This window comes from Perissodus microlepis, chromosome 20, assembly GCF_051167445.1.
Source record: "Perissodus microlepis isolate ML-2025 ecotype Zambia chromosome 20, ASM5116744v1, whole genome shotgun sequence".
Lineage (NCBI taxonomy): Eukaryota > Metazoa > Chordata > Actinopteri > Cichliformes > Cichlidae > Perissodus > Perissodus microlepis.
The window spans coordinates 19,927,275-19,941,419 of NC_140480.1; the positions used below are offsets into that span (position 1 = coordinate 19,927,275).

Below are 14,145 nucleotides of genomic sequence, written 5' to 3' on the forward strand. Positions count from 1 at the left end.
TTTATTAGTGTGTGTGATTTTGTGATGCACTTGTGTCTTGGTGTGTTTTCTCTTTTTGGAGTTTGTGCTTGGCATCCCTGCCCCTCCACTGGTAAGCCTCAGCTCTGAATACCTTTTTAAGCATATTTGTACATGGATATTTATGATTGTGCTTTTATACGGTGTTTTAAATAATTTTTAATAAATTGTCAACTTGTTTTATCATTGAACCTCATCTCTGTACTGAGTATAACAAACCTAACTGCCTCCTTGGTGATTAGTGTTACTTCCAGTATTCTCTGGGTGAAATTCCCAGAGTGGCGTTGTCTTAAACTGTGAAGAGTATTTACTTTATTCTCACCTCGTGTCGCCACATATCACAGTCACATCCATTGGGTTTTTTATTCTCGGCTGCATAAAAGTACACGTGACATGTCAAGGACACATGTTACTCCTGTCCCTTGCTCTCTCACTCTCTGTTCCCTGGGTTTTGTCAGTCTCCCAGTGTGTGTTTGTGTGTGTTCACCGCACTTCCTGTTTTACTTTGATAGTCTCCTGTTGGTATGCATCTTGTTCTGTTTGATTATTTGCCAGCCTTGTTTCCAAGGTGTTTCCTCTTTGCCCTGTTTCCCTTTCGTATTTAGTGTCTGCGTCTTCCTCTGTTCGGCGTCGTGTTCTCCCTCATTCCTCACTGTGTATTCTGCCTGTACCCTAGTTTCTAGTTTTCCCCAATATGCATTCATCCGACAATAAAGCTGTATAATCTGCCTTCTGATGTTCCCTAAAGAACACCATCTGTTCTTTAATCACTTTTTCACACAGGGCCATGTAGGTTTGGATTTCCCGCCATAATAATAAACACGTTCGTTAAGAAACTGCATTTTGTGTTGACTTGTGTTGTCTAATATTTTAATTTGTTTGATGATGAAAATAGAAAATCGATACTCATCAGTACTCTTGCTGCAGCAAGATCAACTGAAGGCTTTTCAAGGAGTTCCAGACATGCAGAATGCATCTGTCTGCACAAGTGCACCTCCTTGTCAATGAACAATGTGCAGTAATAGCATATTTAAAAAAAGGGGTTTATAAAAGCACTTGTACTGATAAAGACAGGGAATCATCAAATTTGTGGTTTAAGGACTGAATATGTGCAAGGTGAAGAAAATTATTTAAATCTTTTTTTTCTCACTTGTACTATTCTTTCACTTATTTAATGATGACTCGTACATCCCCTTGACATTTCCAAGTTTTATTTGAATAAGTACACATTCAGTAACCTTTGGATTGGCCTGTTTGTGTGCAAGGCCCTCACAAAAGCCCGCAGTCTTTCAGCCTGCTGTCAGATGCGACTGTCTTTCTCATATTGATTTGGCTTTTTTAAAGACATGATTTGGACACGACCAGCAGAAACAGACGATGTGCTGTGGTATCACCATCCATGAATATCATAGAGCTGTAAACTAATGTTCAGCCTTACTGCTGGTTAATGAGCCATTAAGAGACAATCAGCGCCATTTGCCCACGTCTCGGCATCAAAGGTGAATCATAAGCACACTGCTGCTAGGCAGTTTGCACTCAGTGCTATGACTAACTCAGCTTTTAATGGAAATGATGTCAGTGGTTCTCTCGAAACTATACTCCACACAGACCATCAGCCGTAATTTCACCAGCTGGTGTAATTAAATGTACAGCATAAGCAAAAACAAGCCTACACATACTGAACAGGCACTTGATTAGCTTGATGAGATAATGAGGCCACAGTGCGAATGTGGAAATCGTAGAGACAGGTTTGGGCATATTCAGCCCTGCAGGGCGCATGCTTGCTAACATAGCATGCTAATTGGCTGGAGCAACAGAATACACAGAGCTAAATGCAGCCCAAGGGAATAAACTGAGACAAGCTCGGCAGAGTTGGACACATAAAAAGAGGGAGCAGTAACCTCTGTGCCAATCCCTTTATCACTAAGGACAAAATGGCTGCTAGTAGGCACTGCTTAATTTGAAAATTAATGGGCCACTACTTTTTCAACTACTTGAAACACTTTGCAGCCCCATTGTGGTTACTTGCCTTCTCCCCTAACCAGATTTTACAGTGAGACCTTTGCATACATTCCAGTAAATGCATGTGTAATTGGATTAAATACTCCAGCGTCCTTGCTGCTGGTCAGACAAGAAGGTGCCCGAGGAAATCAGGTTGAACACCTCATCATATCACCATATCCCTGACATGCGAGACAAATTTGAGATTAAAATATAGATTGTAAGGTCTATGTAAAAGTCGTGTCTAGTGAATTGTGTTTTCTTCTGACTGTGATGACTTCCTCGCTTTGTTTTAACAATAGGGTTAATCAGCCTCACTGCAGCTGTGGAAATGAAAAAGCTAATAAAATAGCTTCAAACTAACTTTATCTCTAGATAAGATTGCTAACCAATGTTAGTCAGCTACTGCTGCTAATTACTTTAACATTAGCCCCTGTTAGATGTTGTGTCTAATTTGTTAATAGTGAGCTAAAGTGATTACTAAAGTATAAAACCACAACAAGGAGTAGTTAAATTTCAGTTCCACTCTTATTCCAAATATGACACTTTTCTGAATGTTGACATGAGTCATATAAAGGCTGGTATATGGGACCTCTGGAGAAAGCAAAAACAAACCAGTCAACCAACCATGTCCCCCTGCCTGCCAGTGCTTATCTTTCGGTTTCAGTTCCTTTAGTTGTTTTTATAAAGCATCATTTCACACCAACAATTATCTCAAGGTGGTTTATACTAAAAGGTACAGGCCCTGCGTTAGAAGGACAACAGTGATAAGAAAAGGCCTTGTGAGCAAGGTGTTGGTGACAGTGGGGAGGAAGAACTACCTTTTTAAAACAGGAGAAACAGGAGAAACATAAGAAGGAAAGGAAGTTTCACAGCAGCATAATTAAGGTATGGTTTAGGTTCACAGTTATTTCAATTTTCAGTTTCAAATTTTCACTTTGTGTCAGCTCAGAGACAAATTAAATTTTACTTAGAAATCCTAAACAAGAAGGACAAAAGGACTTGAATTACTCTCGAGCAGAGAAAAAGAAGTAAAAACAGTATAAGTGCTTGTAGATTGTCTGAGCACTGCTTTTCTCTCTTACTAAATCATAAATTCTTTTTCAGACCTTTTATTAACCTCATGACATTTCCACTGAGGCCAAGGAAAAGAGACTCGGAATAGAAAAAGGGAAGTATTTTTTTTTTATTATCATTTGACCTTACCCTGGTATGCTAGTGAATGAGTCAACAGACAATGGCTAAAGCAAATGGAAAGTGGTCCTTATCATCAGCATCGATTCTCAAAAAGAAACAATTCTCAATTACAAAGAAAACAAATACAAAACAAAAATCATCACTGAAGTAAACAAAACGTCAGCGTTATCAAACTAGCTGTCATGGTCTGTGTGAGTCATGGTAACTTTCCACTGCATCGGCTCTCTTCCTCTGGGTGGAGCCCTCTTTGCTCCTCCCTGGGTTTCCACCTGATGGCAATTACACCGGCAGTATTTATGACCAACGCTCACAACTAGTCTTTGCCAGATTATCTGCTAACCTATGTTAGTTCACGGCCTCACGTTGCTCTTGTTGATCATAATGTGTATGCTTAACCTTGTTCTCCTGTCTCGTAGTCAGTACCTGGAACTCACCACTCAAGCTTTGCTGTACTTGCACTTCTGTATTCTTCTTGCTGCGGTTTCTGAGCCCCAGCAGATGCCAGTGTTCCGCAGTGTTAGTCTTTTTCCGGCGACCCAGGGGGCTGCAGCCACCTGTTCACTCATAAAAAGGTATTTCTGCTGGGAGACCATAGACAAAGATGTCAAAGAGTATGTGGCTGCTTGTCCTGTCTGTGCCCACAATAAGTCAAACACACAATGCCCTGCCGGTGTATTACAGCCTCTCACCATACCCCATTGCCCGTCGTCACACATCTCTTTTGCTTTTGTCACTGGCTTGCCCGTTCCCTGTGATAAGACCACCATATTCACCGTAATTGATAGGGTTCTCCAAAGCAGCACATTTCATCGCTATGGACAAACACCCCACAGCCACTGAGACAGCCACCTGGATGAACCTGGATGAGACAGTTACCTGCCAGCTTCTTCTGCAGCACTCCCTAACCAAACCATCACTGCCTGCTCAACCTCTGAGGGCTCCTTGTCTCTTGTGAGCACAGACCAGTGGCAAACATAGCCAGCCTGTGACTGGATAAATCTGGAATGTCAAGTAAGTATCCTGGCTCTGTTCACTCCTCTCACTTATGGAAAGAGTCTTCCAAAAACTTCTGGAAAAATTTCTGCAGACTAACCCTTCTCTCTCCTTCTCCAGAACATGCCTTCCTGTGCTCCCTCATATCCACTTGCTGTCTTACTGACTGTGTAAATAAAGACCAGTTAACATTATTCTACTCTCCCTGCTGTTCTTGTTTTATTCTAGCACTTGAGTCCACTTGCCTCCTGTTTAGCAGGATAAAAATATAAATTTATTATCATCAGGTTGTTGTTCTGTTGATCCAAATCCCTGCAGTGAGTACTAACAGGACTAGAACAAGCACATATATCCATATTCAACTATTTTCATTTGCTCCCTTTAAATTAAATTCTTTTAAAACTAGAATTGAATTGAAAATCCTTCTCTTCACATACAAGGTCGTGACCACGTCCGTGCATCCATCAATCCATGGAAAGTTTGGTACACAACAGCCAGGAAGATCTCAGTATTCAGACGTCATCATTAATTTGTTATGTATGCCGTTAGAGTGCCTGGGTCGTCGACCCAGTGTTTTGTGTTTTTGATTTTGTTATTTCATTATATTCTAGCTTTGCTTTATGGGTTATAGGATTATTCTTAGTTTAGGTTCCCTGGGTGGGTTTTGTTAGAGTTTTAGTGTTCTGGTTTTCTGTCTGTGATCCATAGTTGCTGTCTCCCCTGTCTGCTGTATCCCCATGTCCAGTCAGTGTCTGTCTGCCCTGGTCCCACATCTCTGTTCCCCTTGTTGTAGTGCCTGCCTGTGAGTCTGTGTCCGTAAGTTCAGTCTGTGTTATGTTTCCTGTTTTACCTTGAAAGTCCGTGTCTCATGTAAATGCGTCTGGTTTTGTTTCCTTTGTCTCGTTAGGCCTGATTTGCCCCAGCTGTGTTTCCCTCCTGTTGCCCATTCCCTGATTGCTCCCTCTGTGTATTTAAGCCCTGTGTTTCCCTGTGTCCGTGTCGTGATCTACCGTCTACTATGCTGTGTGTTCTGCTTGTCAGCCCGTTTGGCTTTGTAATTTTCAGTTTAGTTTTTGGTTTACAATAAATCTACATTTGAGTTTACCTTCCATCTCTGTGAGTCTGCACTTTGGGTCCTCCTTACCACCACTCCTGCCTGTACACAGCCCTCACATGACATATGCATATTTCACCGTTTAACAAATGAGTCTATGTAGCTAGCATACACCTTCTATGAGGTGCGCAGGATATATTAAAATAATTTAGCAACTTCTCCCACCCTCTTTGAAGTGATTCACACTAGAAACTGAATACTATTGCTTTATTAGACCCACAAAGGAGGTGGGTGAACTTGAACCTGAACTTGAGACTGCAATTTAAATATTTCTATTTTGGTTACGTTTGCTTAGCTAACATACCCATATCCTTTCAAGTTCAAGTTGTATTATTGTAATATGCAGGTAACAATGGCTCTTCACTACTAGCAATTAAATGATTCGACTCAGAGCATGCAGAGACGCAAATATAATGAGGGTCCATACTAGCTGATTATATTTGCACCTAGATCTAAATCTAACACTACTTATGGCTATATGGGTAACAATTAACCAATCCTTCTAACTCATCTCTGTCTGAATTACTGTTTGATGTTGTGTTATGTCTATAGTACTCTTACTAATTATTAAATAATTTAATAGGATGAGTTCTTTCATTTTTATTGAATGAAGGTATCCTCAGTTATGCACATACTGTATATGCAAGACATTAGGATATTTCTGACTTAGCATGATGTGAAACTGTTTGAACAGGGTTTTTAGATGGCAGACCTTAAGAACAACTGTAACAATAACAGAATGGTCATGCCTACATTTTATTATTTAAAAAAGTTCCCATTTTTTGTGGTTCCGAATATCCTGCTGTGGTAAAAGCTGGGAAATTGGGTGCCTGCAGGTGTAATTACATGCTCTGGCAAGCAGATACAGGAAATGGGAAATTACCTAGCATTTGCCTCTTTCAGAGAATTTGTCATTTTTCTCAGAACATTCAGCGGGGATCTGAAGTTGGAGTCCACTGAAAAACTACATTTTAAAAAATGGAAAAAAAAAAAGGTGTTCAAGGCTCTATTCATACCAGGTCAAATGTATTTCTGAATAAATCTCAACTCAAGACCTGACCATGGAGCTTTAACAGATTATTCAGCAGCAGAGATTGGCAGCAGCACACACACTTTGATAGGTTCCTCAAACACTTTTCTTTATGCCTCATAAAGAAATAAGAGTAAGAGAAAAACTTAAGAATATTTATATGGCAAACTTGAGACAATCAAGGAACTACAACTGTGTCACCCAAAAATTATGAGTGGGTGAGTCATGCTTTGTGATCTTTGGCTGTTGTCTTATTTAATAGCAAAATCTGCATCAATAAAGCCAATCAGTTTGTGGCATGATCCTACCTCCTCATAAATTGAAGAATCAATTAAAAACAGCTCATAATCAAAGCTAATATTCTGCAATTTTAACTCAGAAGGGGGTGCCTGCTTGTTTACACTCTGGTTTGATTTGAACTCTACTCCTTCATCTTTTCTGTGCCTTGATGCCATTATTGTGTTCCTGTGTTATTCTTTCTATTCCTTTCATTTTCAAAAAAAACCCTCCCAAATAACTCTGGTGGGTAACTGGTGTAAGTCCTTTAAGTTCTTTTTAAAAAAAACTGGAGTTGGTTGTGTGTGATTTCCACAAAATTCAGTTTGCACTATATTGTTTTTTGAGAAAGGTGTGGTTTATTTTCAGTGTGCAAAAAAAAAAAAAAAATCAAATCAAATCAACTCAAATGAAATGAAATGAAATAATACAGTAACCACCCAAGTACGAGTACAAGTACAATAACCTCAGTTTGATCTGAATTAAGAAGCAGAAAGTTAGCGGCCATCCAGGTCTTTATGTCTTTAAGACATTCCTGCAGTTTAACTAATTGGTGTGTGTTACCTGGCTTCATGGACAGATAGAGTTGGGTGTCATCAGCATAGCAGTGAAAATGTATGCTATGTCTTCTGATAGTACTGCCTAAGGGAAGCATGTATAATGTAAACAGAATTGGTCCTAGCACTGAAGCCTGTGGAACACCATAATTAACTTCAGCGTGTGCAGAAGACTCTCCATTTACATGAACAAATTGGAGTCTATTAAATTTGCACTGCAGCGCAGTACCTGTAATACCTACCGTGTGCTCTAATCACTCTAATAGGATATTATGGTCGACAGTATCGAACGCTGCACTGAGGTCTAGCAGGACAAGCACAGAGATGAGTCCACTGTCAGAGGCCATAAGAAGGTCATTTGTAACCTTCACTAAAGCTGTTTCTGTGCTGTGATGAGCTCTGAAACCTGACTGAAACTCTTCAAATAAGCCATTCCTCTGCAGATGATCTGTTAGCTGTTTGACAACTACTCTTTCAAGGATTTTTGATATGAAAGGAAGGTTGGAGATTGGCCTATAATTAGCTAAGACAGCTGGGTCTAGAGATGGCTTTTTAAGTAAAGGTTTAACTACAGCCAGCTTGAAGACCTGTGGTACATAGCTGATTATTAGAGATAGGTTGATCATATTTACGACTGAACCATTAATTAATGGCAGGACTTCTTTGAGCAGTCTTGTAGGAATGGGGTCTAAAAGACACGTTGATGGTTTGGAGGAAGTAATTAAGAGTTATCTGCTTTAGGCTACGTGTTTGAGAAGGGATTCAAGTACTTCCTAATTTGAGGTGTAGGCTGGGAGGACTCCCATGATGCATTGGGTGTTTCTTCTTCACTCACTATGTGTTAACAGACCTCTCTGCACTGAATCATACCTGTTATTAATCTCAGTCTCTCTTCCACAGCATGTCTTTATCCTGTCTTCCTTCTCTCACCCCAATCGGTCGCAGCAGATGGCCGCCCCTCCCTGAGCCTGGTTCTATCGGAGGTTTCTTCCTGTTAAAAGGGAGTTTTTCCTTCCCACTGTCACCAAAGTGCTTGCTCATAGGGGGGTCACATGATTGTTGGGTTTTTCTCTGTATGTATTATTGTAGGGTCTACCTTACAATATAAAGCACCTTGAGGTGACTGTTGTTGTGATTTGGCGCTGTATAACTAAAGTTGAATTGAATTGAATTAAACATCCATTACTAATGCTACCTTTTTGACAGAAGGCCAGCGTTCTCTCGCAAAAGTAAGAAATAACGTACTGCCTTACTAATAATTCGTTTTTGAGTAATGACCCCAAAATTGATCACAGCAGAGGGGAAATACCTCCAACATGCAGAAACATTTGACCACAGCATGTAATTAATTTGCACAAATGTAATGTCTTTGATAGGCTGCTTAGTGATAGTGATGGCTTTCGAAGCAGAACCAGTGAGAACCCAATGAGAATCGAGAAGGAATCGAATCAAAAAGTGATATCAATAATGGAATTGGAAATGCTAAATTGTTGTCAGTTCCCATCCCTAGTAATGAAATAATCAGCTTCTGTGGTAGCAGAGTTTAGGTAGCTGCTCTGTACTGTTTTAGCACATGGCAGTGAAGAGAGTGAAAGTAAAGGAATTATATCTTTAAATTTAGTCACAGCATTTTCAGAAAGACATTTACTGTAATGATATTGTATTCCCACTGCTGTGTAATACATGCTCGTAAATTTAAAAATAGGGTTTTCGGGGAGTACTGTTACATGTTCAGTTTCTCTGGATCAGAATAAGATCCTGTGTGATTAAAGTGGTGGGTGGGCTCATTTACAGTTTGAGTAAAGCCCGTTGCATTCACTCTCTAATAATAGAGTGAATGCAATGTTGAGGCTGTCAATTTTAGCATTTTCATTAATGCCAAAATCACTGGCAATAATTACTTTAACTGAACTGATTATGAAAACCGTAAGATATCAGATAGAAAGTCTGAGTATATCCACACCCCTCCTTGGTCTGTGCTTCGATTGATCAGAGCTATCTCAGAAAGTAAACTGGCTGCTTTGAACACAAGTCAGTGTCTTTTGGAGTTTGCATTTTTTTTAAAAGAATATTCTAAGAATGTGTGTGTAAAAGTGTTGTTTTTGCCACTCTGATCTATTTATTTGTCTATATTTATGTACATTTATCTAATAGTTTTTTTAGTCTAAACATGTCCTCCATCAATTGCATTCAAACCTCTTGGAGTACATATTGAAAATATTCCTTAATAGACACCAAGTGCAAACATACAAACAATATTTGGAATTAGCTCCAGATAATTTTCTGGATAAAACAAATAGTAAACAGCCCATAATGCCATGAAACTCTCACCTAAACATTTGAAAATAAAGGCACATATAAAAATATCTTCATTATCTTGCAATGTTTTTTTTTGTAAACAGTTGATACAACAACATTAAGACGTACATTAAATGAGCAAAGAAAAAAATGTCACAAACAGAGTCACTCTCTTGACCTAACTGTATTTGTCTGATCAGGAGACAAAGTGAAATAAAAAGCAGCATTTACGTACGTTTGCACCACCACAAACGATAATCTATGATTTTCTTTTCGTCGTAAAGAGTGCAGGTAGACTGCTGACGTAGCAGCAGGCTTTCAACCATCAAAACTCAAAACACCATTAGGCAGAACAGAGACATGTTTTTGCAACAAAGCTGCTTGATTACGCCTCTTGCACTTTCCATTTCATGTAATGGAACGATTACTTTCACCATGCCCTGCTTGTTTATCTGCCCACAAACCCGAAAATGACAATAATGGGAGTAATTGTGCATACTCACCTATTACTGCCTAAAGGCGAACCGATGGAACACACAGCTTCGAGAGAGTCAAAGAGGTATGACAGATGACTGGGTAAATTTTGTTTTTCAATTTTGGAGGGCTAACACTTAAGTAATTATTTGTCTGAAGCTGCCGTGTAAGATATCCAAATAAGCCTTACAGATGCGTGGTATATACACTACAAACTGATGTTTGCTGTAATCTGAGGAGTTCCTGTCATGTTTGTGGGCCAACTGGGGTTTGTTTTCCTTTTACTTACCTTTTACTCAACTGTGAAGAGAAGACTTCTCCCCCACCTGGGACAATCTGACCAGCTCTCTCTACTCCTCATCCCTGCAGACACACCCCTCAGGAAACAAACCCCTCCAAGCACCATTAAAACATTCCCAGATGATGCTTTCCCCAGGCTACAGGACTATTTTCATTTTACTGACTGGTCTTTGGACCTTCATTCAGTCTGTCCTTTTCTACAATAAGTTCTGCATAGAGAATGTGATAGTGACCAAAACAGTAACTGAAAACCTTGGATGAAATACAGGCTCTGATCAGAACTCGTAACTCAGCCTTGAGTGCTCTACAGAGAACTTAGATTTCCCAGAAGAAGATAGTCATAATAATACCTGTTTTTGTTGTGGTATAAAACCGTATTGCCCCTTTAAAGGGGCATCCTTCTTGTGAAGCAGACTGTTGGTTCATATCGAGGTCCAGCGCTGTAACCTGTAATTTCAACTGCTGAAACAGATTAAATCTTTTAAAAAGGTAGTCACTCTCCTGTAGTTCCTTAAAGAAAGAAGATGAACACTAACAGAGTGGTGAACCCTGATGTGATGGTTCTCTTTTTTTAGAAGAGAGGAGCCATTTGGGGGCCACTGGCAAATTTGCCATCAAGTGTCAGACTGGAGACAGCTGGTTTTGGTTCCCACTCACAGAAGGCCTTCAAAATAAAGGTAAGCAGATCCTGTTTTTTATACTGAAATCTGCATAATTGGACATAAACTAGATTTGAGGCCCACATCCTCATTTTATGTTTGACAGTGTTTTAGTCTATAAAGCTGAACGTCTTGGACATGAATTGTGCTGCGGTTTGGGGTAGGCCTCGAAGGGGACTGGCAGCGGCTCCCGGGCCTGGCAGTCCCACCTCACATAGGCCTACCATTCCCCTGCCTACTGGCAAGAGAGCAGTGCCCACTGCTGCTGTGGGTCCACTTACAGCAAGAGCACAGCCTCCAGGTAAAGTTCCATGCCATTCGGCTTGGAGCAAACTATCACCTTCCGCCTCCCAGAAGTATCCGACGCCCAGGAGGAAGAAGCCTGCGTCCTCCTTGCTGTGGTATTGAGGGTAGAGAGCCTCTACCGGCAAAGCACTGCTTCCCCGCTTCTATTGCCCCTCAAGAGGTGCTGTTTAAGTTCTGTTAAGATTGTGAATCCGAGAAGGCAGGGCACTTTCCTAACACCGTGTCCCAAGCACAAACCTCCTGCACAACAAAAACACATTTGTTCTGTCTCAGGTTTGCTAATGTTGGATTAAGGAATAATGATATTCTCATATTCTCAAATAATTGAAAATCTTTGGTCTGCAGGAAGGGATCTCAAAACGGGATTACAGATGAGAGACAGTTGGTGTCGTATGCCCCGCCCTCTGTTCAAAGTTGGCCGATCACAGTGGACATAGATGCTTCTTTCACTCCTCTTTCAAACCATCTGTCTTCTCTGTCCAAAATGTGTACATTGACATCCTTGAAAGAGTGACCTTTGTCCTTCAGATGTAAATGGACCGCCGAGTCTTGTCCTATGTTGTGCCATGCGTTTATGAAGTGGTTGTTTAGTCTCTCCAATGTAGAGGTCTGAGCATTCCTCGCTGCACTGTACAGCATACACTACGTTGTTAAGTTTGTGTTTAGGACTTTTGTCTTTGGGATGAACCAGTTTTTGTCTGAGTGTGTTGCTGGGTCTGCAGTAAACTGGGATGTCGTGCTTGGAGAAAACTCTCCTGAGTTTTTCCGATACACCGGCTACATAGGGGATGACAATGTTGTTGCGTTTTTCATCCTCTCTAGCTGGTGTCTAGGGGTGCAACGATATTCGTATTGATATTGAACCGTTCGATACAGTGCTTTCGGTTCGGTATGCATATGTATCGAACAATACAAAATTTTTAATTTATTTGATCAACTTTCCTTCTGATGATGCTGTCTGTGTTGAGCGCTCAGTGGATCTGCGCTCGACAGTGCAGCCTAGGCGGAGTAGTCGAACACAGATTCACTGAGCGCAGGGCAAGCTAGCGAGACAGAAGTTAAGCTCTCCTTGCAACATGGCAAATTGAACCTCCCCCACCCTAATTCAGATGTGGCGTTTGGAACAATTTTGGTTTTCATGTGACGTATGACCCTGAAGGTAAGCGCGTCATGGACAAAAGTAAAACAGTATGTTGGATGTGCCACGCAATGCTCAATTACATTGGTGGGAACTAGTGCGTTAGCGCAGTTAGCTCGTTAACGTGTTGGCCGTCCAGCCCCACGCACGGGGCGATCCGCGGTAGCTCGTTAACGGAGATTTGCCGTGTTGTGGCGTTAACGTCATTTCAGATTAACGCTGACAGCACTAGTGGGAACACAACGAATATGACTGCACATTTACTCCGACAGCATCCTCGTGCAAAGACAAGTGGAAGCAGACAAAAACAACAAGCAGGCATGCTACAAACTTTACCCGAGTCATTTAGACAGCCGTTAGCACGTGATTCTCCTCATGGGGACCTGATATGTTTAATATGCTGCTGAGAATATAGCCCAGAAGAAGTGTATAGTATAGCTTTTATTTTGGAAAGAGCCATTTCTCTGTAATAAACTCTCTTTTCCAAAGATGAGTGATTCCTCGATCAGATAGATTTATTTTTTTTATTGCTTTGTTTCAGCAACATTAAATTTAAAAACTGTACTTTTGAGTTAAAATATATATTTATAATTTTAATAAATGACAAAAAGGCATGAACATTTTTTTTTGTATTGAAAAAATATCGAACCGTGACACCAAAGTATCGAACCGAACCGAACCGAACCGTGAATTTTGTGTATCATTGCACCCCTACTGGTGTCTGGTCTTCTTTTCTGTGCCTCTTTGCTGACTTGATGAAAGCCCAATTAGGATAACCACATGTTTTAAGAGCTTCCTTTACATGTGTGTGTTCCATCTTTTTTCCTTCAGGCTTAGAGGGAACAGCTTCTGCCTGGTGTTGTAGGGTCCTGATTACTCCAAGTTTGTGTTCCAGAGGGTGGTGGGAATCAAAGAGGAGGTACTGGTCCGTGTGTGTGGGCTTCAGGTAAACTTCAGTGTTGAGGTTTTCATTCTCTTCAATGCGCACAGCACAGTCCAGAATTGGTAAACTGTTATCCTTTGAATCTCTCTCACTGCTTGTGTCCATGGTGTCACCTCCAGAGGAGGCTGATGATAACTATCAATCAATCAATCAATCTTTATTTATAAAGCACTTTTCATACAAAGATGCAGCACAAAGTGCTTTACATGGTTAAAAGCAGCCCACCCCACCCCGCCCTCCAACTCACTCCCCACACTCTCATTAACATAAACGATCATGGATACATACACACCCCCACCCCCCCATGTACACACACACACTTAAAGAGTAAAATTGGGCTGGGCACACATGAGCCAGGTGAGGAAACACTATCACAGGGAGCCGTCTGCACCGGGAGCCGGTCACAGACCGCAGCCTCCAGGCCAGGCACACAGCAGGAGGGAGGCAAAGAAGCCCCCCAGCCAGGCTGAGAAGACCCACAGAGCCCCAGCAGCCACAGTCGATCACAGGCCCGGTGCAGAGAGCCCCCTCCGAGGAAACACTGGAGATATGACCTAATAAGAGTATATACAGAATAAAAAAATAAAATAAATAAGAATGGGATACAATATAAATATAAATAGAGTAAGGCGATAAAAAATGAATAAGAATAAAATCAATAAATATTAGGTAAAACCTAAATTAATAATATAAATAGAATAAATAAGCATAAAATAAATAAACGTTAGGTAAAAGCTAAATTAAAAAGGTGGGTCTTGAGCCTGTTCTTAAAAACATGTACGTTCTCTGCGGCCCTGAGCTCCTCCAGCAGGCTGTTCCACAGACGAGGACCATACCACTG

The 14,145-nt window shown here is 40.8% G+C and overlaps 1 long non-coding RNA gene across 1 annotated transcript; it reads left to right on the forward strand.

The window, feature by feature from the left end:
- The first annotated feature begins 3,584 nt into the window (after positions 1 to 3,584).
- Positions 3,585 to 4,391, forward strand: LOC146364431 (uncharacterized). The gene is made up of 3 exons (XR_014798882.1): positions 3,585 to 3,788; positions 4,002 to 4,227; positions 4,330 to 4,391. It is a non-coding gene; the product is annotated as an uncharacterized LOC146364431 (long non-coding RNA).
- Positions 4,392 to 14,145: the final 9,754 nt, after the last annotated feature.